Genomic DNA, 20,325 nt, shown 5'->3' with positions numbered 1-20,325 from the left:
GAAGTTGCTGGAGAGATTGTGGAGGCATTAACAATGACCTTTCAACAATTGATAGATTCTGGCATTGTACTGGATGACTGGAAAATTACAAATTTTACTCCGTTATTTAAGAAGGGTGAGAGGCAGCACAAAGGAAACTAGACCTGTTAGCCTGACATTTTTTTGAGGAAATTACAAACAGGGTAGACAAAGGAGCTGTAGTAGACGTAGTGTACTTGGATTTTCAGATGTCCTTTGACAAGGTGCTGCACATGAGGCTGCTTAGAAAGGTAAGAGCCCATGGAATTATAGGGGAGTTACTAGCAGGGGTGGAGCATTGGCTGATGGACAGAAAACAGAGAAAGGGAAAAAAGGGATCCTATGATGGCTGGCTGCCGGTTACCAGTGAAGATCCACAAGGGTTGGTATTGGGACCGCTGCTTTTTACGATGTATGTCAATGGGATTATGGGATTGATGGATTTGTGGCTAAATTTGCTGCTGATACAAAGATAGGTGAAGGAGCAGGTAGTGCTGAGGAAACAGAGAGCCTTAGATAGTTTAGGGGAATGGGCAAAGTGGCAAATGAAATACAATATTGGAAAGTGTATGGTCACGCACTTTGGTGGAAGAAATAAATGGGTAGACTATTATTTAGATGGGGAGTGAATTCAAGACACAGAGATGCAAAGGGACTTGGGAGTTATTGTGCAGGATACCCTAACAGTTAACCTTCAGCTTCTGCTGGTGGTGATGAAGGTGAATTTCTAGAAGTATAGAATATAAGAGGCTCTATAAAGCACTCATGAGACCACACTTGGAGTATCATGTGCAGTTTTGGGCTCCTTATTTTAGAAAGGATATATTCACATGAGAGAGATTTCAGAGGAGATTCATGAGAATGACTCCAGGAATGAAAGGGTTACTGTATGAGGAACGTCTGGCAGCTCTTGGGCTGTATTCCCTGGAGTGCAGGAGTATGAGGGGGATCTCATAGAAACATTCAGAATGTTAAAAGGGCTAAGCAGATTAGATATGGTAAAGTTATTTCCTGTAGTAGGGGAGTCTAGGAGAAAAGGGCACAACTTCAGGTTTGAAGGACGTCCACTTAGAACAGAGATGTGGAGAAATTACTTTCGTCTGACCTAGTAAGACTGCTGAACGGATCCTGACCCAGATCTGGGCCGTACCCTCCAAATATCCGGACCTGCCTCTCATTTTTTTTTTGCACTACCTTACTTTCCCTTTTCTATTTTCTATTTATTATTTATAATTTAAATTTTTAATATTTACAATCGATTTGTACTCCAGGGAGCACAAAGCGCAGAATCAAATATCGCTGTGATGATTGTACACTCTAGCATCAATTGTTTGGTGACAATAAAGTAAAGTATTAAGTATTAGTCTAAGGGTGGTAAATCTGTGGAATTTGTTGCCACGGGTGGCTGTGAAGGCCAAGTCATTGGGTGCATTTAAGGCAGAGATAGATAGGTTCTTGATTAGCCAGGGCATCAAAGGTTATGGGGTGAAAGCAGGGAAGTGTGGGTGACTGGAGGAATTGGATCAGCCCGTGATTGAATGGTGCAGCAGACTTGATGGGCCAAATGGCCTACTTTTGCTCGTATATCTTATGGTCTTCTGATACAGGCTATTCTCTCTTCTCACTAACCACCATCGGGTGGGAGGTACAGGAGCTTTAGGTCCCACACCATCAGGTTCAGAAACAGTTACTACCCTAAAGCCACCAGCTTCCTGAAATGGTATGGATAATTTTACTCAGCACAACTTTGAACTGATTCCATGACCTACAAACTCACTTTCAAGGACACAGCAACTCATATTCTCAGTATTATTTATTTTTTATTTGTAAACTTTGTCTTCTTTTGCACATTGATTGTTTGTCAGTCTTTGTCTATGGATATGTGTTCATAAATTATATTGTATTTCTTTATTTTCCTGCAATTGGCTGCAAGAAAATGAATCTCAAGTAGTGCAGTATATGGTAACATATACAATAGGTTTCAATAGATACAGTTAATGTCAGAGAAATGCATACAATATAAATCCTGAACTAATTTTCTTCACAAACATCCATGAAAACAAAGGAGTGCCCCAAAGAATGAATGACAGTTAAAACGTCAGAACCCCAAAGGCCCCCCAACTTCCCCCCACACACAAGCAGCAGCAAGATGACGATCCCCCACCCACCAGCAAAAAAAATCAGCACCCTCCTCTGAGCACTCAAGCGTGCAGCAAAGCACAAATAAAGATACAGACTTGCAGTATCCCAAACACTACTCATTCACCCAGTAATTCTAAATGCCACAGGATCTCTCTCTCTCCCTAATAATATATAATAAGATAATAAAATAATACTTTGATACTAAATTTTATGTTGAATTTATTGTGCATTCTGGAATAGTGGGATAGTTTACAGGGCTGTCACAGCTCTGTTCTCATATTGATACTGACCGGGAGTCAATTCCTGACCTTCCGAGCCTGTGCTTCACTGTTATGTAGTTCCCGGCATTTCACCCTCTGGAGCAGAGTGCCCTCCCATAGCCTGTCGGCACACTTGACATCTCTTTCGGTGTTTACAGAGTTTACAGAGGGGTCTGTGCGGGGTTGAGTGAATGTGAAACTAAACTTCCACATCAGTGAAAAAAATGCCTGAAACTAATGTAAAGAAAATCAAGATGGAGAGTTTCCGCGCATTGGGATTGGTGTGTAAAGCAACATTCAGAGAAGCCGGAATTGGTATATGGAGCTTTGAGAACTAGAGGGCTACGGGTAATCCTAGGTCATTTCTAAAAATAAGAACATGTTCAGCACAACATTGTGGGCAAAGGGCCTGTATCTTGCTGTAGCTTTTCTATGTTTCTATGTTTCAAAGTTTTGCACTCAGTACGGGGAACTTGTGCAGAACAGGTCAAAACAAGTAAGATAAATAAGTTCAAACAACAGGAATTCTGCAGATGCTGGAAATTCAAGCAACACACATCAAAGTTGCTGGTGAACGCAGCAGGCCAAGCAGCATCTGTAGGAAGAGGTGCAGTCGACATTTCTGGCCGAAACCCTTCGTCAGGACTAACTGAAAGAAGAGCTAGAAAGAGACTTGAAAGTGGGAGGGGGAGGGGGAGATCCAAAATGATAGAAGAAGACAGAAGGGGGAGGGATGGAGCCAAGAGCTGGACAGGTGATAGGCAAAAGGGGATACGAGAGGATCATGGGACAGGTGGTCCGGGAAGAAAGACAAGCGGGGGGACCCAGAGGATGGGCAAGAGGTATATTCAGAGGGACAGAGGGAGAAAAAGGAGAGTGAGAGAAAGAATGTGTGCATAAAAATAAGTAACAGATGGGGTCCCATTCCCATTCTGACATGTCTATCCACGGCCTCCTCTACTGTAAAGATGAAGCCACACTCAGGTTGGAGGAACAACACCTTATATTCCGTCTGGGTAGCCTCCAACCTGATGGCATGAAGATCGACTTCTCTAACTTCCGCTAGGCCCCACCTCCCCCTCGTACCCCATCTGTTACTTATTTTTATGCACACATTCTTTCTCTCACTCTCCTTTTTCTCCCTCTGTCCCTCTGAATATACCTCTTGCCCATCCTCTGGGTCCCCCCCCGCTTGTCTTTCTTCCCGGACCTTCTGTCCCATGATCCTCTCGTATCCCCTTTTGCCTGTCACCTGTCCAGCTCTTGGCTCTATCCCTCCCCCTCCTGTCTTCTCCTATCATTTTGGATCTCCCCCTCCCCCTCCAACTTTCAAATCCCTTACTCACTCTTCCTTCAGTTAGTCCTGACGAAGGGTCTCGGCCTGAAACGTCGACTGCACCTCTTCCTAGAGATGCTGCTTGGCCTGCTGCGTTCACCAGCAACTTTGATGTGTGTTGCTAAGATAAATAAGTTACTGTTCATGCTTCCATTCGCTTTCTCAGTCCATCTGATTATCCTGAGCACTGAATGAGACAACACAACATTACTACCACAAGACTCCAGGTACAAGTTGATCAACTCAGACCTCCGGGATCCCAGGACTCATGGGGAGAGCGTTGTGGCTGAGTCAAGAAACCTTCCACTTTTCTAAGCGCGCCCTAGCGTAGGAGATGTTGTGCATCCATAAGAGAGGGTGGCATTTCATAGGCACGAGCATATTAAACATTTATTTTACAAGGAAGATGAGGGGAACTTTTATCAAATGATATTGGGATACAGTGCCCCATAATGGAAATTTGTGAATTCAAAGAGTTTATATTTAAGGTAAGATGTTTAGGGGGAATTCAAGGAAAATGTCAACAACAAATATCCCTACTTTTGATAATGAAAGGAATGTTCATTAATGTTTGGACCCAGACCACTGCTCCAGTAATATCAGTACAACTGAAATGGCAGGGAATGACTGTTACCATCTAGAGAAGGCCCAAACATCAATCTTTCTCACACAGTGCCATCGCCATTGTGAACTCTCCTCTTGGTGTGTACCAGTGATTCTATTAATATATCAGTAGTTTGGCTAAAAGTGAAAGTGAAAAGCATTAGTAATTGCTGATAACCAAACTTTCCATCACCATTTTTTTTATTTATTCATTTGTGGGATGTGGGCGTTGCCAGCTAAGCCAACATTTATTGCCCTAGTACACCCCTAGTTATACTTGAGAAGGTGATGATGAGCTGCCTTCTTGAACCGCTGCAGCCCCTGAGGTGTAGGTACACCCACAGTGCTGTTAGGGAGGGAATTCCATGCCTTAGACCCAGTGACAATGAAGGAACAGCGATATGTTTCCAATTCAGGATAGTGAGTGACTTGGAGGGGAATTTCCAATGGTGGTGTTCACAGGTTTCTGCTCTTGTCCTAGATGGTAGTGGTGGTGGGTCTGGAAGGTGCTGCCTCAGGAACTTCGGTGTGTTGTTGCAGTGCATCTTGTAGACAGTACACACTGTTGCAACTGTTCATCGATGGTGGAGGGACTGGATGCTTGTGGAATCTGAACCAATCAAATGCGCTGCCTTGTACTGGATGCTGTCACGCTTCTTGATTGTTGGTGGAGCTGCACTCATCCAGGCGAGTGGCGAGTATTCCATTACACTCCTGACCCGAGCCTTGCAAATGGTGGACAGGCTTTGGGATGTCAGGAGGTGAGTTACATGCTGCAGGATTCCTAGCTTTTGACCTGTTCTAGTGTTTATATGGCTAGACCAGTCAATGGTAACCTCCAGGATGTTGATAGTGGGGGATTCAGTGATGGTGATGCCACTGAATGTCAAAGGACAATGGTTAGAGCCTCTCTTGTTGGAAATGGTCATTGCCTGGTACTTGTGTGGCTTGAAGGTTATTTGCCACTTCTCAGCCCAAGCTGGGATATTGTCCAGGTCCTGCTGCATTTAGGTATGAACTGCTTCACTATCTGAAGAGTCACGAGTGGTGCAGAACATTGTGCAGTCATCTGCGAACATCCCCACTTCTGACCTTATGACGGAAGAAAAGTTCTTGATGAAGCAGTTAAAAATGATTTGTCCAGGGCACTTCCCTAAGGAACTCCTGCGGTGATGTCCTGAGGATGAGACGATCGACCTCCAACCACCACAACCATCTTCCTCTGTGTCAGGTATGATTCCAAATAGCGGAGCACTTTTCCCTGTTTCCCATTGACTCCATTTTAGCTAGGACACCCTTATGCCATACTCAGTCAAATGCTGCCTTGATATCGAGGGCTATCACTCTCACCTCACCACAGGGATTTGGCTCTTTTGTCCATGTTTGGACCAAGGAGATGATGAGATCAGGAGCTGAGTGGCCTTCACAGAACCCGAACTGGGCATCCGTAAGCAGGTTATTGCTGAGTAGGTGCTGCATGATAGCACTGTTGGTGACTCCTTCCATTACTTTGCTGATGTCTGACAGTAGGCTGATAGGGTGGTAATTGGCTGGGTTGGACTTAGCTTGTTTCTTGTGTACAGGACATAGCTGGGCAATTTTCCACATTGCTGTGGAGATACCAGTGTAGCTGTACTGGAACAGCTTGGCTCGTGGTGCAGCAAGTTCTGGAGCACAATTCTTTAGGACTGTTGCTGGGATTTTGTCTGGGCCCATAGCCTTTGCAATATCCAGTGCTTTCAGCTGTTTCTTGATATCACATGGAGTGAATTGGATTTGCTGCATGCTAACATCTGGGATGCTGGGGACTTCTGGAAGAGGCCGAGCTGGATCATCTACTCGACACTACTGACTGAAGATTGTTGCAAATGCCTCAGCCTTATCTTTTGCACAGGAGTTCTGTGCTCCTCTATCATTGAGGATGGGGATAATTGTGGAGTCTCCTCCTCCAGTGAGTTGTTCGATTGTCCACCACCATTCATGGCTGGATGTGACAGGACCATGGAGCTCAGATCTGATTTTTTGTTTGTGAGATCACTTAACTCTGTCTATTACTTGTTGCTTACGGTGTTTGGCATACAAGCAGTCCTGTATTGTAGTTTCACAGGGTGACGCCTCATATTGAGGAATGCCGTGTGTTGTTCTCGGCATTCCCTCCTGCACTCTTCATTGAACCAGGGGTGATCCCCTGGCCTGGTGGTAATGTTAGAGTGGGGGATATGCCAGGCCATGAGGTTACAGATTGCAGTTGAGTACAGTTCTACTACTACTGCTGCTGGTGATGGCCCACAGTGCCTCATAGATGCCCAGTCTTAGGTTGCTGGATCTGTTCGAAGTTTCCCCCATTTAGCACGGTGGTAGTGCCACACAAGGTGATCTGGAGGGTTTTGTCAACGTGAAGACAGGATTGAGTCTCCACAAATACTGTACAGTGGTCATTTCTACCAATGCTGTCATGGACAGATGCTTCCGCGGCAGGCAGGTTGGTGAGAATGAGGTCAAGTGTGTTTTTCCCTCTTGTTGGTTCCCTCGCCACCTGCGGTAGTCCCAGTCTGGTAGCTCTGTCCAGTAGGACCCGACCAGCTCAGTCTATGGTGGTACTACCAAGCCACTCTTGGTGATGGACATTGAAGTGCCCCACCCAGAGTACATTCCGTGCCCTTGCCACCCTCAGTGCCTCCTCCAAGTGTTGCTCAACGTGGCAAAGCACTGACTCATCAGCTGAGGGATGTAGTACGTTCCTTACCCGTGTTTAATCTGGTGCCATGAGACTTCATGGAATCCAGAGTTGATGTTGAGAATTGCCAGGGCAACTCCCTCTCTACGGTATACCACTGTGCCACTGTCTCCGCGAGGTCTGTCCTGCCGGTGAGGCACTACATACCCAGGAACGGTGATGGTGGAATCCGAAATATAAACTGTAAGGTATGATTCTGTCAGTATAACTATATCAGGCTGTTGCTTGACTAGTCTGTGAGACAGCTCTCCCAACTTTGACACAAGTCCCCAGATGTTAGGAAGGAGGAATTTGCAGGATCGACAGGGCTTATTTTGACATTGTCGTTTCTGGTGCCCAGGACGATGCCAGGGCGTCCATTCAGGTTCATTCCTTACTATTTTCTTTTTAACGGTTGGATACAACTGAATGACTGGCTAGGCTATTTCAGAAGGCTTTTAAGAGTCTACCATGTTGCTGTGGATCTGGAGTCAAATATAGGCTAGACTAGGTAAGGACTGCAGGATTCCTCCCCTAAAGAACATCAGTGAACCAGATGGGTTTTTACGACAATCGGCATGGTTTCATGGTCATCAGATATGTTTACTGAATTCAGATTCACCATGTGCCATGGTGGGATTCGAACTCATATCCCCAGTGTACAACTGGGTCTCTGGATTACTGATCCAGAGGTAATTACCACCACATCAAATCTCCCCAAAAATTTCCTTAAGTTTACCATATGTTTCCTTGAAAGGCAAAGGGTGAACAAGCTCAGTGTTGATGGTGATCTGGTGGTTGAATCATGACTATTATGCAAGTTGGCTGTTTTCACCATACTTCAATCCATTAAGTTATATCCCCCTGCTGCTGTGATGTGACCTGAACTCATTTTATTCTGAATCATCAGTCCATGCCTCATCATTCCTCATCCAGTTACAGAATCCCTGTTTATTATTGTCACTTAAGAAGATGCTCTGTCATCACTACATGGTGTCCAAATTCTCATTCCCACTCTGATATATCCAAGTTTCCCACAGCAGGTGTCAGTTTCATCAGCCTTATTGTGCGAAATAATAGAGTGTGATAAATAACTTTACAATCAGAGGAAGATTTCCAAAATCAGGGAAGCTCTGGATGACTGTGAGAGCATCATCTCACAAATGGTGAGCTTGGAATCTCTCGGTTGTGGGGATATGTTTATAATTTAATTACACTCTATTCTCAAATTTCAAAGTGCATTTATTGTCAAAGTGTTGGTTGTCTGTTGTTGCCAACGCTGACATAAAACCTGTGCGGGAGGAGTTCTACAGTGAAAATCCATTACACTGGGGCAGTTCCATTCTCTCAGCCTCAAGTCTTGGTCCAATGGAACAAAATATCATCACAACTTCCTCGCTGCAGTGGATAGCCATGACGCTGTCTGTGCCTTGTCCTGCCCTTCGCTCTCCACGAAACATTGCAGCACCGCCTTCTTCACTGTTGGATCTTGTAGTTGATTTCATCCACCCAGACTGCTGGACCTGGCTTCACATGCTGGGGCGAGCATATTCCTATCTCACCGGGGTCAGAGGTTCCCGGCTACCCTCACCTGGTTTAACCTGCCTGTCGAAGCGGTGTACCGGGCTGTGGCCACTGTTGCATGCAAACAGTTACTTGGAGCCACAGGTGAGAGCTGGGTGGCAGGTGGGGACCAATGGTGGATGAACTGCCCTGGGCAGAGCACGACAAGCCCACCACCAGAGGTACTACCCCTCCCTGGACACCCGATACACCCCAAAGTATGTATGTAGTGTACAACCCTGACATTTGTCTTCCCCACGTACAGTCACAAAACAAAGAAGAACTATGAAACCAACCCATTCAAACCAAAAACATCAAAAATTGAGCTTCCTGCCACACCATGTTCAAAAACAAATCATGCAAACGATAACAGAAAAATGAATAAAAGCACAGAATATTAAAAACAGAAAATGAAAAGGCATATTTCAGGAGAGTTCAGCTCAGTGTTCATTATCTGCTGGTCGACCTGATTTGATTGTAGTTGCAATGTCACAGATGCATTTTCACCCCACAGAGGCACCACGTTTCTGTAAACCTTGGAGCTTGATTAGAAAACAACATCTATTCAAAGTGGTTATCACAGACTACTGTGTGGCATTTTGGAGATGTTGGTTGATTTGCAGATTCCATGTTGTAGAGTGCACTACGGACAATGTTCTTTCTTATTTCCATTCACCTTCAGCTCCGAGCATCCAGTGTGCTGAAACCTTGAAGAGGAAACACAACTCCCCTCATATTCTCCTCTGTCAGGGTGACCAAAGTAATGAGAGAAATACAGTTGTGTATCTTCTGTTTAGCTACAAGAAAAAATTGGGCAAACATCAATTTCTTCCAGCTTTCTAATGATGCAGCTCTGGTTGGGCTGTGTTACGTACCCCATAACTGGGTTGCCAAACCAGCAGAAATGGAACACTCGTTGGAGTCTGGATTACTAGGAACAAATAAAGTTTTATTAAAGAACTAAGTAATACAGTACTCTAATCATAAGGATAAAAATGTGACAGGTTAGCAATTATAATACACACATATACACAGAACTAGGGTAATAGGAATCAACCAAGCTCTACGGCAGTCTAGGGGTAAAATGATCAGTCTTAAGTGACGCAGAGTTCAGTTCAGTTTAGTGCAGTTCGCAGTAATCGCTGTTGTACCGTTGGAGAGAGAGAGAGGGGGGGTGCAATTTGGTTCAGACAGACCTTTGATGTCTTCTATCCTGCTGTGGTCACCGACTGTGACCCCTCTGTTCCGGATACGATTGTTCTTCTGCGGTGAACCCGGCACCCAGTCAAGGGCGGACACACACACCAGGTTCCCACCGATCATACCTTTACGCCCTGTGAGCCTATGGTCGGTTCCCGCAAACCGGACCTTCAAACTCCCACCACTTGTGGGGACACACCGCTCTTTCCAGGGTCTCGTTGTTTCGTGGTTTCGTGGTGTCCCGTGCCTTAGCAAACCTGCTCTTTTTATCCCCCTGCTGGGGTATCACCTGTCCATCAAACTTCAAACAGTTCAGGTTCAAAGCAACCGGTCTGTCAATATTCTGAATTGTGTTTCTTTTCCATTAATCCCTCTCTTCTCTGTTATTAACATTTTGAATGTTTCTCCATTGTCTCTCTTATCTCTCTCATTAGCATCAATCGTCCAATAGCTTGGTTTGGCGTCACAGCTGCATCTGCAAGATTCCATTCATTTGTAGTTGCCCAATTATCGGAAGGATATGGAGGCTTTGGAGAAGGTGAGGAATAGGTTTACCAGGATGTTGCCTAGATTAGCGGACATGTGCTGTGAGGAAAGGTTGGACAAACCGGAGTTGTTTTCTCTGGAGTTTTGAGGGATGAGGGTGGTGGAAGGGGTAGTGTTGTGGGTTGAAGGGCTATGGGAAACGTGTTGGAAGTATAGAAAATAATGAGAGACCTGGAAGGAAGTGTTTTCTCGAAATATCTATAACTGGGTGACCGTCGGATCTTATTCAGCATTGTTAAAAGTGCACTTAGGCATCCAGCCGGGTAATGTTAGAATAGTTGTCTGTGCCTTTAAGGGAGACGGTGTTGTCATTACGCACGCGCGGGATAGTGGGGAGACTATTTTGCTTTCTGCTGAATACGTGGTAAGCCATTGGAATTGAGTTCCTCCTGAGACTGGGCATGGTGAGGAAAGGTGAGCATTAATTGACAATATCCATGTGAATTCATTTACGCTTGTTGGCAGATTGAGAATATTGGTAATTTGACATGTTTTACATGTGGATGCTTTAGATTTCCACGGGTGAAGAATTCAACGCTGAGTAGCGTGGGCTTATACCAAGTTCCTCACCATTCAAGTAGGTCAGTCTTCCTGTAATTTAACTACCAGGCAATACCTTGTCAAAGTTGTGCCAAAGTGTACCTTCTGTCTAACTTTATTGTATCGGGACTGATTGTGTATGTAACTGCGTAACGTGAATGCTTAGTCTCTTTTCGGAAGTTCAGCACATGTGTATGTTTTACATGGGATGTATTCGCTTACATTTTTCGCTGTTATGTATAAAATGCAGGATGGGTAGGATTCTACTGTTGTTTGTATTGTGTCCCTTCAGGATTGCCACTACAGTATTTGTATCGTATTAGCACTGTATTAGTTCTGGTATTTTTATACTGCATACGCAATCCTGTCCATACACAAGGGTATGGATTGAAAGTTAAACTGAGATTGTAACGGCAAGAACTGGTTGTAAATTCGTTCGTTTTGTTTCGCGACCCTCTTCTGGCATTTAAACATCTAAAACAGATAAAGGAATTAAAACCCGAAATAGTCTTTGTTGTTCTGAGTGTGTACTTTTCCCCAGGCTACATATCAAACACTACAAGGCATAGATGAGGTGAGAGGACATGTTTAAAGGTGATGTTTTTACTCAGAGACTGGTAGTGCCTGGAGCTTTCTGCCACAGATGGTGGTGGAAGCAGACACAACAGGAGCATTTAAGAGACATTCAGACAGACACGTGAACATGCAGGGAATGCAGAGATATGTATCTTGTGCAGGTCGATGGGATGAGTTTATTTTGTTATCATGGTCAGCAGGAACAATATGAGCCAAGGACCCTGTTTCTATGCTGTACTGTTCTATTCACTGGTTGCTTGCATTATTCTCCAGTGATTAAAGGTGATTTGCTGAGCATCTTTAAATAATCTTGATAGAGAAATAACCATCAGTCACTCCTTTTACTTCCTTCAAGGAGATAACCTACACAAAGACACAGAGGAGACCCGAGTCTCACTGTTTGGTGCTGGGATTACTGGATTGTCTCACAGGCCACCTGTGAGAAGTAGCCATCAAGAATGGGAAGCACAAGCTCCAGGTAGGTCAGAACATGCCACACTGTGTGTCTCTTCAATGAGTCCTACCTCAGCAACTCCTGCCAGTGCACTGCACACTGAGTGCTCAGCATTCTCATTGGTGCATGGGATCTGCTTTGTTGAACAGCTGCCATCCTGATAAATCTGATCCCATTGTGGGGTTGGATCTGGAATTCCCGAGTGTAGACCCAGTAACCACGTGGAGCAATGATATCAGTGTATGATGGAGGGGAAGCTGTAGGTGATGGTGTTCCCTTGCATCAAATTTCTTGTCATAGGACACAGAAAGTCTCAACATGGAAACAGGCCCTTCAGCTCATCATGTTATGCTGCACCATTTAAGCTAATGATCCCTCATTGAACCAATTACTCTGCCTGCACATGGTCCACATCTCTCCATTCTCTGCAATTACACATACTTTATCAAAGAACCTCTTAAACTCCTCGATCATAGCTATTGCCACCACCACCCCTTTTACCTTAACATTCTTCAACAGATCCAACATCACCTCTTTCTTTATTTTCAAATGCCCCAGCATATTAGCATGCTCCACACCGTTCTCACTGTTCCCCATGACTTTCCCCTTGTTGAATCAATACACAAAACCCTGTAGGATCTCAGTAGGTCAGGCACAGATGCTGCATGATCTGCTGAATTTGCCCAGTATTTTTCTGGTACTCATTAGGACTTCTCCATATCCTCCACCTCCAAGCGTATGTTTAATCCTCTATTGTTGAGTGGTCCTACCCTATCCCTGGTTATTCTCTTACATTTTATGTATGTATAGAATGTCCTGGGATTCCCTTTAATCTAACATGCCAAGGATTTTTCATTGCCGCTCCTGGCTCACCTCATTCCCTTTTTGAGTTCTGCTCTGGCTTCTTTACATCCCTCAAGGGCTCTGTCTGATTATCTTAATTTCCTAAACTGTACATATGGTTCCTTCCCCATCTTGACTGTATTAATAATCTCTTTCCAATGCTCCCCTAATTTGCCACACTTTTCCTTCCATCTATCCAGAACATATCAGTTCCATATTCTGTGAAGTTGGCCATTAAACACCCAACAAAAAACAGATTTGCCCAACCACAACTATTCCTGATTAACCCTGCCTGATTGCTGCTTAAAACTCTGAGAATTTCATGCTTTCCTGTAATATCTGTACTTACTCAAAGCTATCAGAATTTAAGGTACTGTAATCACTGTTTCCTCTTACTTCTCCCCACTTAATGGTCAGTCAGCTGACCAGTCACATTTCCCAGTTACAGGTCTGGAGTGGCCTCTGTTCTAGCTGGAATATCCACATATTGTTTAAAGAAACTGTCTTTGATGAACCTGACAAATTCTGCCCTGTCCAACTCTCTTGCACAAAGAAGGCCCCAGTCTAATTCGGTGAAATTGCAGTTTCCCAATTAAGGAACCCTGTTGTTCTTGACAATCTTCCCAATCTGCCTGCATGTTTGTTCCTCAATATCTTGGTTACTACTGGGGTCTTTATAATGCAATCTGATCAGAGTAATTGCACCTTGAGCTTTACCCTTATGAGCTCAGTGGAGAAGCCGCCCATTATCCACTCCCTCTGAGAGCAGCTGTGATATTGTCCCTGATCAGCAGTGCCCTGTTTTATTAGTGGAGATCTGGGGGTTGTGAGTTGCTGTCAGAGTAGCCAAGAAGAAACAGTGTCGAGGATGTGTATGTGGCACACAGTGACAAGTCTGTGTGGTATTGTGGTTTTATACTCTATTCTTGGTTGGTGCAACTGTAATGAAACCCAGTTTCCCTCGGGATCAATAAAGTATGTCTATCTATCTATCTATCTATCTATCTATCTATCTATTGGTGTCAAGAGTAGGTGGTTAGACTCTCCTTGTTTGGAGATGGTCACAGCCTGGTACATATGTTACAAACATGTTACTAGTCTTTGTTTATCCCAGACATGAACTTTTTACAGCTTTTTCATCTTTTTAAATTACTTGTACTTTTTTATTTTTCTTTATGACACCCAGACTCATCTCTGTTGCCATCCTCCACCCCTCCACTGAGCATTCCCACCTTTCCCATGCACCTGGTTATTTCCATCTAACAAATTCTCTCTCACATACACATCAAGTTTCCAACTTTCCTCCCCCACCTGCATGACAAGCAATTTGCAGGGGCATATTAACCTAACAACTAACACAGAGTGGCAGGATCACCCGTGGGAAATTGACTCGGTCACAGGAGAACATGCAGACTCCACACAGACAGCACCAGAGACCAGGAGTGAAGCCAGGTCACTGGTGGTGTCAGTCCGCTGCATCACTTGCAGTACAGTGTCACTGTGTCCCCCTGGGTCACTTTGTTACAGCAGGCATGAATTTGTTTAGTTTTCATGATGAAGTGAATTGAATCTTGTGTAATTATCAGCAAACTTCTCTCATCTGATCTTGTAGAGAAAGGGAGGACATTTATGATGGAGTTGATATTGGTTGAACTGACAGCTATCATGTAAGGACTTCTGCACTGATATCATGAGGTTGTATGGATAGATTTCCAATACTCATAGTTCTAGAGAGCCAAGTTACAGCCTGACTGTGGTGTTATCCACATGAAATTTACAAAGATTGTTCATAGTCCTGTAGGTTTGCCTGTATGTTGCAATTATCAGCCATGTCAGAACGAGCTGCTGATTTTTGGGGTAATTGGTCACTACAAGTTGTCCCAAATGAGATGGGTGACAACAGAATGGGCATCTGAAGAAATGGTAGTTTTTAATAATTAGAAATGATAATGATCATGTTTCCTTTCAGTCAACAGGTGGCTGAGGCTGAGAATGGCACATTCTTCACACAGGAAGAGCTCAACAAACTGAAGGTTGACCTTGAAGCAGGTGGGGTGGAAAAAGTTACATCTCTGATAGAGCGGAAGCTATCAGAACTGGATCAGACAGAGCTTAACATCGCAGTGACAGGAGAAACAGGTGCTGGAAAATCCACCTTCATCAATGCCATGAGAGGACTTCGGAACAGTGATGATGGAGCTGCTAAAGTTGGGATCAGGGGAACTACAATGGAACCAGCTGGATTTCCACATCCCAATTTCCCCAACGTCTACTTCTGGGACCTGCCAGGGATCAGGTCCACAAAATTTCCAGCTGATAAATATCTCAAGCAAATGAAATTTGAAAAATATAATTTCTTCATCATAATATCAAGTTGTCGTTTCAGAGAAAATGATGCAAAACTTGTGAAAGAGATTAAACGGCTCAGGAAACGTTTCTACTTTGTCTGCAGTAAGATTGATGCTGATCTTTATTCAATGAGAAAAGCGGGGAAGGAAGTTAATGTGGTAAAAGAACTGGAATGTATTCGGAATGACTGTTTAAAGAATTTGAGAGAAGCAGGGATTCTGACCCCGTATGTGTTCCTGATATCCAGTTTTGATCCGTGTAAATATGATTTCTTGCTGTTAATTGAACAACTTGAAGCTGAACTTTCATTTATAATGTCTTTGTCCTGACCTATCCAAACCGAAGTGTAGAGGTTATTCAAATGAAAAAGAAAATACTGCAGAAACGTATCTGGATGGTGGCAACGCTTATGGGAGCTGTGGGAGCAGTCCCCATTCCTGGTGTCACCTTTGCTTGTGATATAGGCATACTGATTGGGGCAATAATCTATTTTCATAAGTGTTTGTGTCTGGATAAAGCTTCTCTTCAAAGACTGGCCAACATCACAAATAAACCTGTGGAAGAGATTAAGGCCGTAGTTAAAACTCCCCTGCTGGGGAAAATAAATAAAGATACAATTATAAGGTTAGGTTGGCGTACTACAGTTGTTGTCATTTCAACTGTGGAATTTGCTCTTGACTTCACCCCTGTCATTGGTTCCATTTTTGGAGCAGGATCATCATTTCTCATGACCTACACAATACTGACCGATGCACTGAAGGACCTTACAGAGGACACAGAGAGGGTGATGATGTTTGCATTTGGCATCAATTAACTGGTCAGCACCAACATCAATACAATAAGCTAATGGTTTGCTGTGGTTAATATATTTAAGAGGCCTGTCTCTAAACTCTGCCGTAATTCCATATAAAAACTTTCCCCTTTGTTACTTTCCTTTCTGAAATATTGTTTATCCATTTCTGAGGAACATTTATGCCTGATCAAGGGAGTGAAACTCCGTTAAAGACATGAAATGCGTGGACAGAAATGACATGTGATCCTATTTTGAAGAGGAGTCGAGAAGTTATCTCCAGGTGTCTGAATGATGCTCACCTGTCAATCAATAGCCCAGTGTCAGACTGTTTGGACATTATCAGGTCACAGTGTATGCAATATTGCTGTGTACAAACTAGTGGCTGTGTTTTCCCTTCAATATCTGTAAAGATCTGATTGTGACATCATTAAAAAGGTAGTGGAAAGGCATTTCAGAAAATCGTTAAAGAATGACTCCCAGCTGAAGCATAACTCATATTTAAAAGAGCTGTTGAAATCACTAGATCAAAATGAAACCACAGCCTGAGACACAACAGCAGACAGAGACAATTGAGTTACAGTCAGGAATGAGAGTGAGCGTGAACAAAATTGCAGAAAGCAGACTGACCACTCAGATTGTGTGACTGTTGTGGCAATGACTCACACACACCAGACAATCGCAGGTTTGAAGGTGAAACTTGCAGAAACTGAAACAAAGTAGGTCACAAAGCATGTCCGGCAGACAAAAATAAATAGACTGCACAGGGAAGACAAAATGATAAAAAGTTATTGCAGTTTCACAAAGAGCACTAATCTGCAAGTGTTCATGAAAAATCTGACAATAATGAGAGTGACACAGGTCTGAGTAGACAGGATTTACATTGTGAAAACTGACAAGAGAAAAGCAGTATGAACCAGAAATGAATGGAAAGTTAATTAAAATGGAGTTGCACAATGAACATATAGAACATATAGAATAGTATAGAGTAGTACAGCACAGTACAGGCCCTTCAGCCCACAATGTTGTGCCGACCCTCAAACCCTGCCTCCCATATAATCCCCCACCTTAAATTCCTGCATATACCTGTCTAGTAGTCTCTTAAACTTCATTAGTGTTTCTGCCTCCACCACTGACTTAGGCAGTACATTTCACGCACCAACCACTCTCTGAGTAAAAAATCTTCCTCTAATATCCCCCTTGAACTTCCCACCCCTTACCTTAAAGCCATGTCCTCTTGTATTGAGCAGTGGTGCCCTGGGGAAGAGGTGCTGGCTATCCACTCTATCTATTCCTCTTATTATCTTGTACACCTCTGTCATGTCTCTTCTAATTCTCCTTCTCTCCAAAGAATAAAGCCCTAGCTCTGTTAATCTCTGATCATAATGCATACTCTCTAAACCAGGCAGCATCCTGGTAAATCTCCTCTGTACCCTTTCCAATGCTTCCACATCCTTCCTATAGCGAAGTGACCAGAACTGGACACAATACTCCAAGTGTGGCCTAACCAGAGTTTTATAGAGCTGCATCATTACATTGCGACTCTTAAACTCTAACCCTCGACTTATGAAAGCTAACACCCCATAAGCTTTCTTAACTATCCTATCTACCTGTGAGGCAACTTTCAGGGATCTGTGGACATGTACCCCGAGATCCCTCTGCTCCTCCACACTACCAAGTATCCTGCCATTTACTTTGTACTCTGCTTTGGAGTTTGTCCTTCCAAAGTGTACCACCTCACACTTCTCCGGTTTGAACTCCATCTGCCACTTCTCAGCCCACTTCTGCATCCTATCAATGTCTCTCTGCAATCTTCGACAATCCTCTACACTATCTACAACACCACCAACCTTTGTGTCGTCTGAAAACTTGCTAACCCACCCTTCTACCCCCACATCCAGGTCGTTAATAAAAATCACAAAAAGCAGAGGTCACAGAACTGATCCTTGTGGTACACCACTAGTCACAACCCTCCAATCTGAACGTACTCCCTCCACCACGACCCTCTGCCTTCTGCATGGAAGCCAAATCTGAATCCACCTGGCCAAACTTCCCTGTATCCCATGTCACGTGACCGGCAACAAGGAATATAGAGTTGAATCAGGTTTTATAAAAGCAAACATACATTTATTAAACTTTGCTCAAAAATAGCGATAATTTTTTTAATCTTAAAAAATTTAACCTTCTTATTTTAATTTATCAAAACTATTTATTTAAACCTTCACTTAGTGATCCTACCTTTTCTCTTTGGAGGAATAAAGGAACTTATTCCTTCATGGATCTGTTTCAAGAAGGCCGATTGATGTACTTTGATTAGTAACTATATATTCTCTCTCATACTCACACTTCTTGCAATATCTTCAGGTCAGTCATTTCTTACAAGAATATTTAAGTAATTTTCCATATATACAAGATTCTGACCTGTTAGACATTATTTTAAAAATGAATCCTTTATTGAAAGGTTTCATTGGGAAAATTTATAATTTACTATTACAACAGGATAATTATCCTTTTTTTAAGATTAAGCAAGATTGGGAAAGAGAGCTTAACATGACCTTGATAACAGAGGATTGGTTGTGAATTTTGTAAGTTGGTTAACTCTTCTTCGATTTGTGCCAGTCGCTCTCTAATTCAATTTAAAATTGTATATTGTTATTATTTGACAAAGGAGAGACTGTCTAAAATATTTCCTAATGTTAACAGTCAGTGCGATGATGTAAAACTGAAACAGCTACATTGACACATATGTTTTGGTCGTGTTCTGTATTGAAACAGTTTTGGAAATCTATTTTTTCTACAATTTCTAAAGCTTTAAAGATTAATTTACAACCTAATAAATTGACAGTTTTGTTCGGTATAATCCCTCAATATATTCACGGTATTTCTATATCAGACCAACATGTATTTGCATTTGTTACATTATTGGACAGAAGAGCTATTTTATTAAAATGGAAAGATGCCTCTGCTCCCACTTTGATACAATGGTTCTCTTAGGTGATGTTACGTCTTAGCTTGGAGAAAATCAGAAGTCGAACTTTTGATCCTCAATTTGACTTTGAGAAAAGGTGGGGCTCTTTTGCCCGCGACTATCATTTGATTTGAGTCAATTTGAATGTTGAAAGGCATGGACAGAGTGGATGTGGCAAAGTTGTTTCGCATGATGGGGGAGTCTAGTACGAGAGGGCATGACTTAAGGATTGAAGGGCGCCCATTCAGAACAGAAATGTGAAGAAATTTTTTTAAGTCAGAGGGTGGTGAATCTATGGAATTTGCTGCCACGGGCAGCAGTGGAGAACAAGTCATTGGGTGTATTTAAGGCAGAGATTGATAGGTATTTGAGTAGCCAGGGCATCAAAGGTTATGGTGAGAAGACGGGGGAGTGGGACTAAATGGGAGAATGGATCAGCTCATGGTAAAATGGCAGAGCAGATTCGATGGGCTGAAAGGCCAACTTCTGCTCCTTTGTCTTATGGTCTTAATTAAGATGGTCCCCTTCTGATTCTTGGTAAATGTATTTGGTTGGCGGATTGATGCCTTTCTTTTATGGAAGCTTCTATGACGTATAGCTCCGGGTTTGTGCTCCAAATGCTTTTTTTTCCGGTTTTTTTGTTAGTGGGTTTTTATTTCTTATAGTTAGTAGGGGCTCGTTTTTCCTTCTTTCTTTTTCAAAATAAAATAGCTTTAACGTTTTGTTTTCTCTTATTATTATTGATATATTGTTTAGCTTGGTTGATAGTTTAACTCATTGTACATATTGATATGCTGACTTGATTACTTTAATGTATTTTTTTGTTGTTGATTTTCAATAATAATTAATAAAAAGATTTAAAAATGAAAAAAAATAGCGAAATGTATTTAAACGACTAACTTAACCGGAAGTTAACTGCTATACTGCAATTCTGGAACAGTTCTTAAAAGGGTAATGCAAATCAGTTCTTAAAGTGGTAAATTCAAACACAGCTCTTAGAATGGTAAATTCGAAAGTCGCAGAGATTTATGCAGTCAATTAGGAGAGAATTTCCTGAAGTAAAGAGTTCCTCAAAGACGTGTCGTTACTGCTGATCCCAGCCGGAACCTGCCTTGTCCGCAGGATTCACAAAGACGGAAATAAACGGCTTAAAAGGAACTGACCTTTTTCCCGGTGAGCGAACCTTGCATGAACTTCCATGCTTTTTTGGCAGGAGTCATCTCAGATGCTGGTCACTATTGCTTGATCAAAGAATCAATAAGGTCGATCCTTTACGAAACTGCTGAACGACACCAACTTTACTCGACTCGGCAATTCCTGAATTTTGGTAAGGTCTTCGCTCTCCAATACTACTTATAATAGAAAGTAGACCTCCACTTTAAAACAAAACCGCGTCATCAGCCGAATACGCAGCAAAAACG

The 20,325-nt window shown here is 42.9% G+C and overlaps 1 pseudogene; it reads left to right on the top strand.

Annotated features, from left to right (window-relative positions):
- The window catches only part of LOC140204102 (interferon-inducible GTPase 5-like), a 98,005-nt pseudogene extending 79,709 nt beyond the window's left edge, over nucleotides 1-18,296 (top strand).
- The last annotated feature ends 2,029 nt before the right edge of the window (nucleotides 18,297-20,325 follow it).

This window comes from Mobula birostris, chromosome 10, assembly GCF_030028105.1.
Source record: "Mobula birostris isolate sMobBir1 chromosome 10, sMobBir1.hap1, whole genome shotgun sequence".
Taxonomy (NCBI): Eukaryota; Metazoa; Chordata; class Chondrichthyes; order Myliobatiformes; family Myliobatidae; genus Mobula; species Mobula birostris.
The sequence above is the reverse complement of the archived record's forward strand: the minus strand, read 5'-3'. Positions and strand labels throughout refer to the sequence as shown.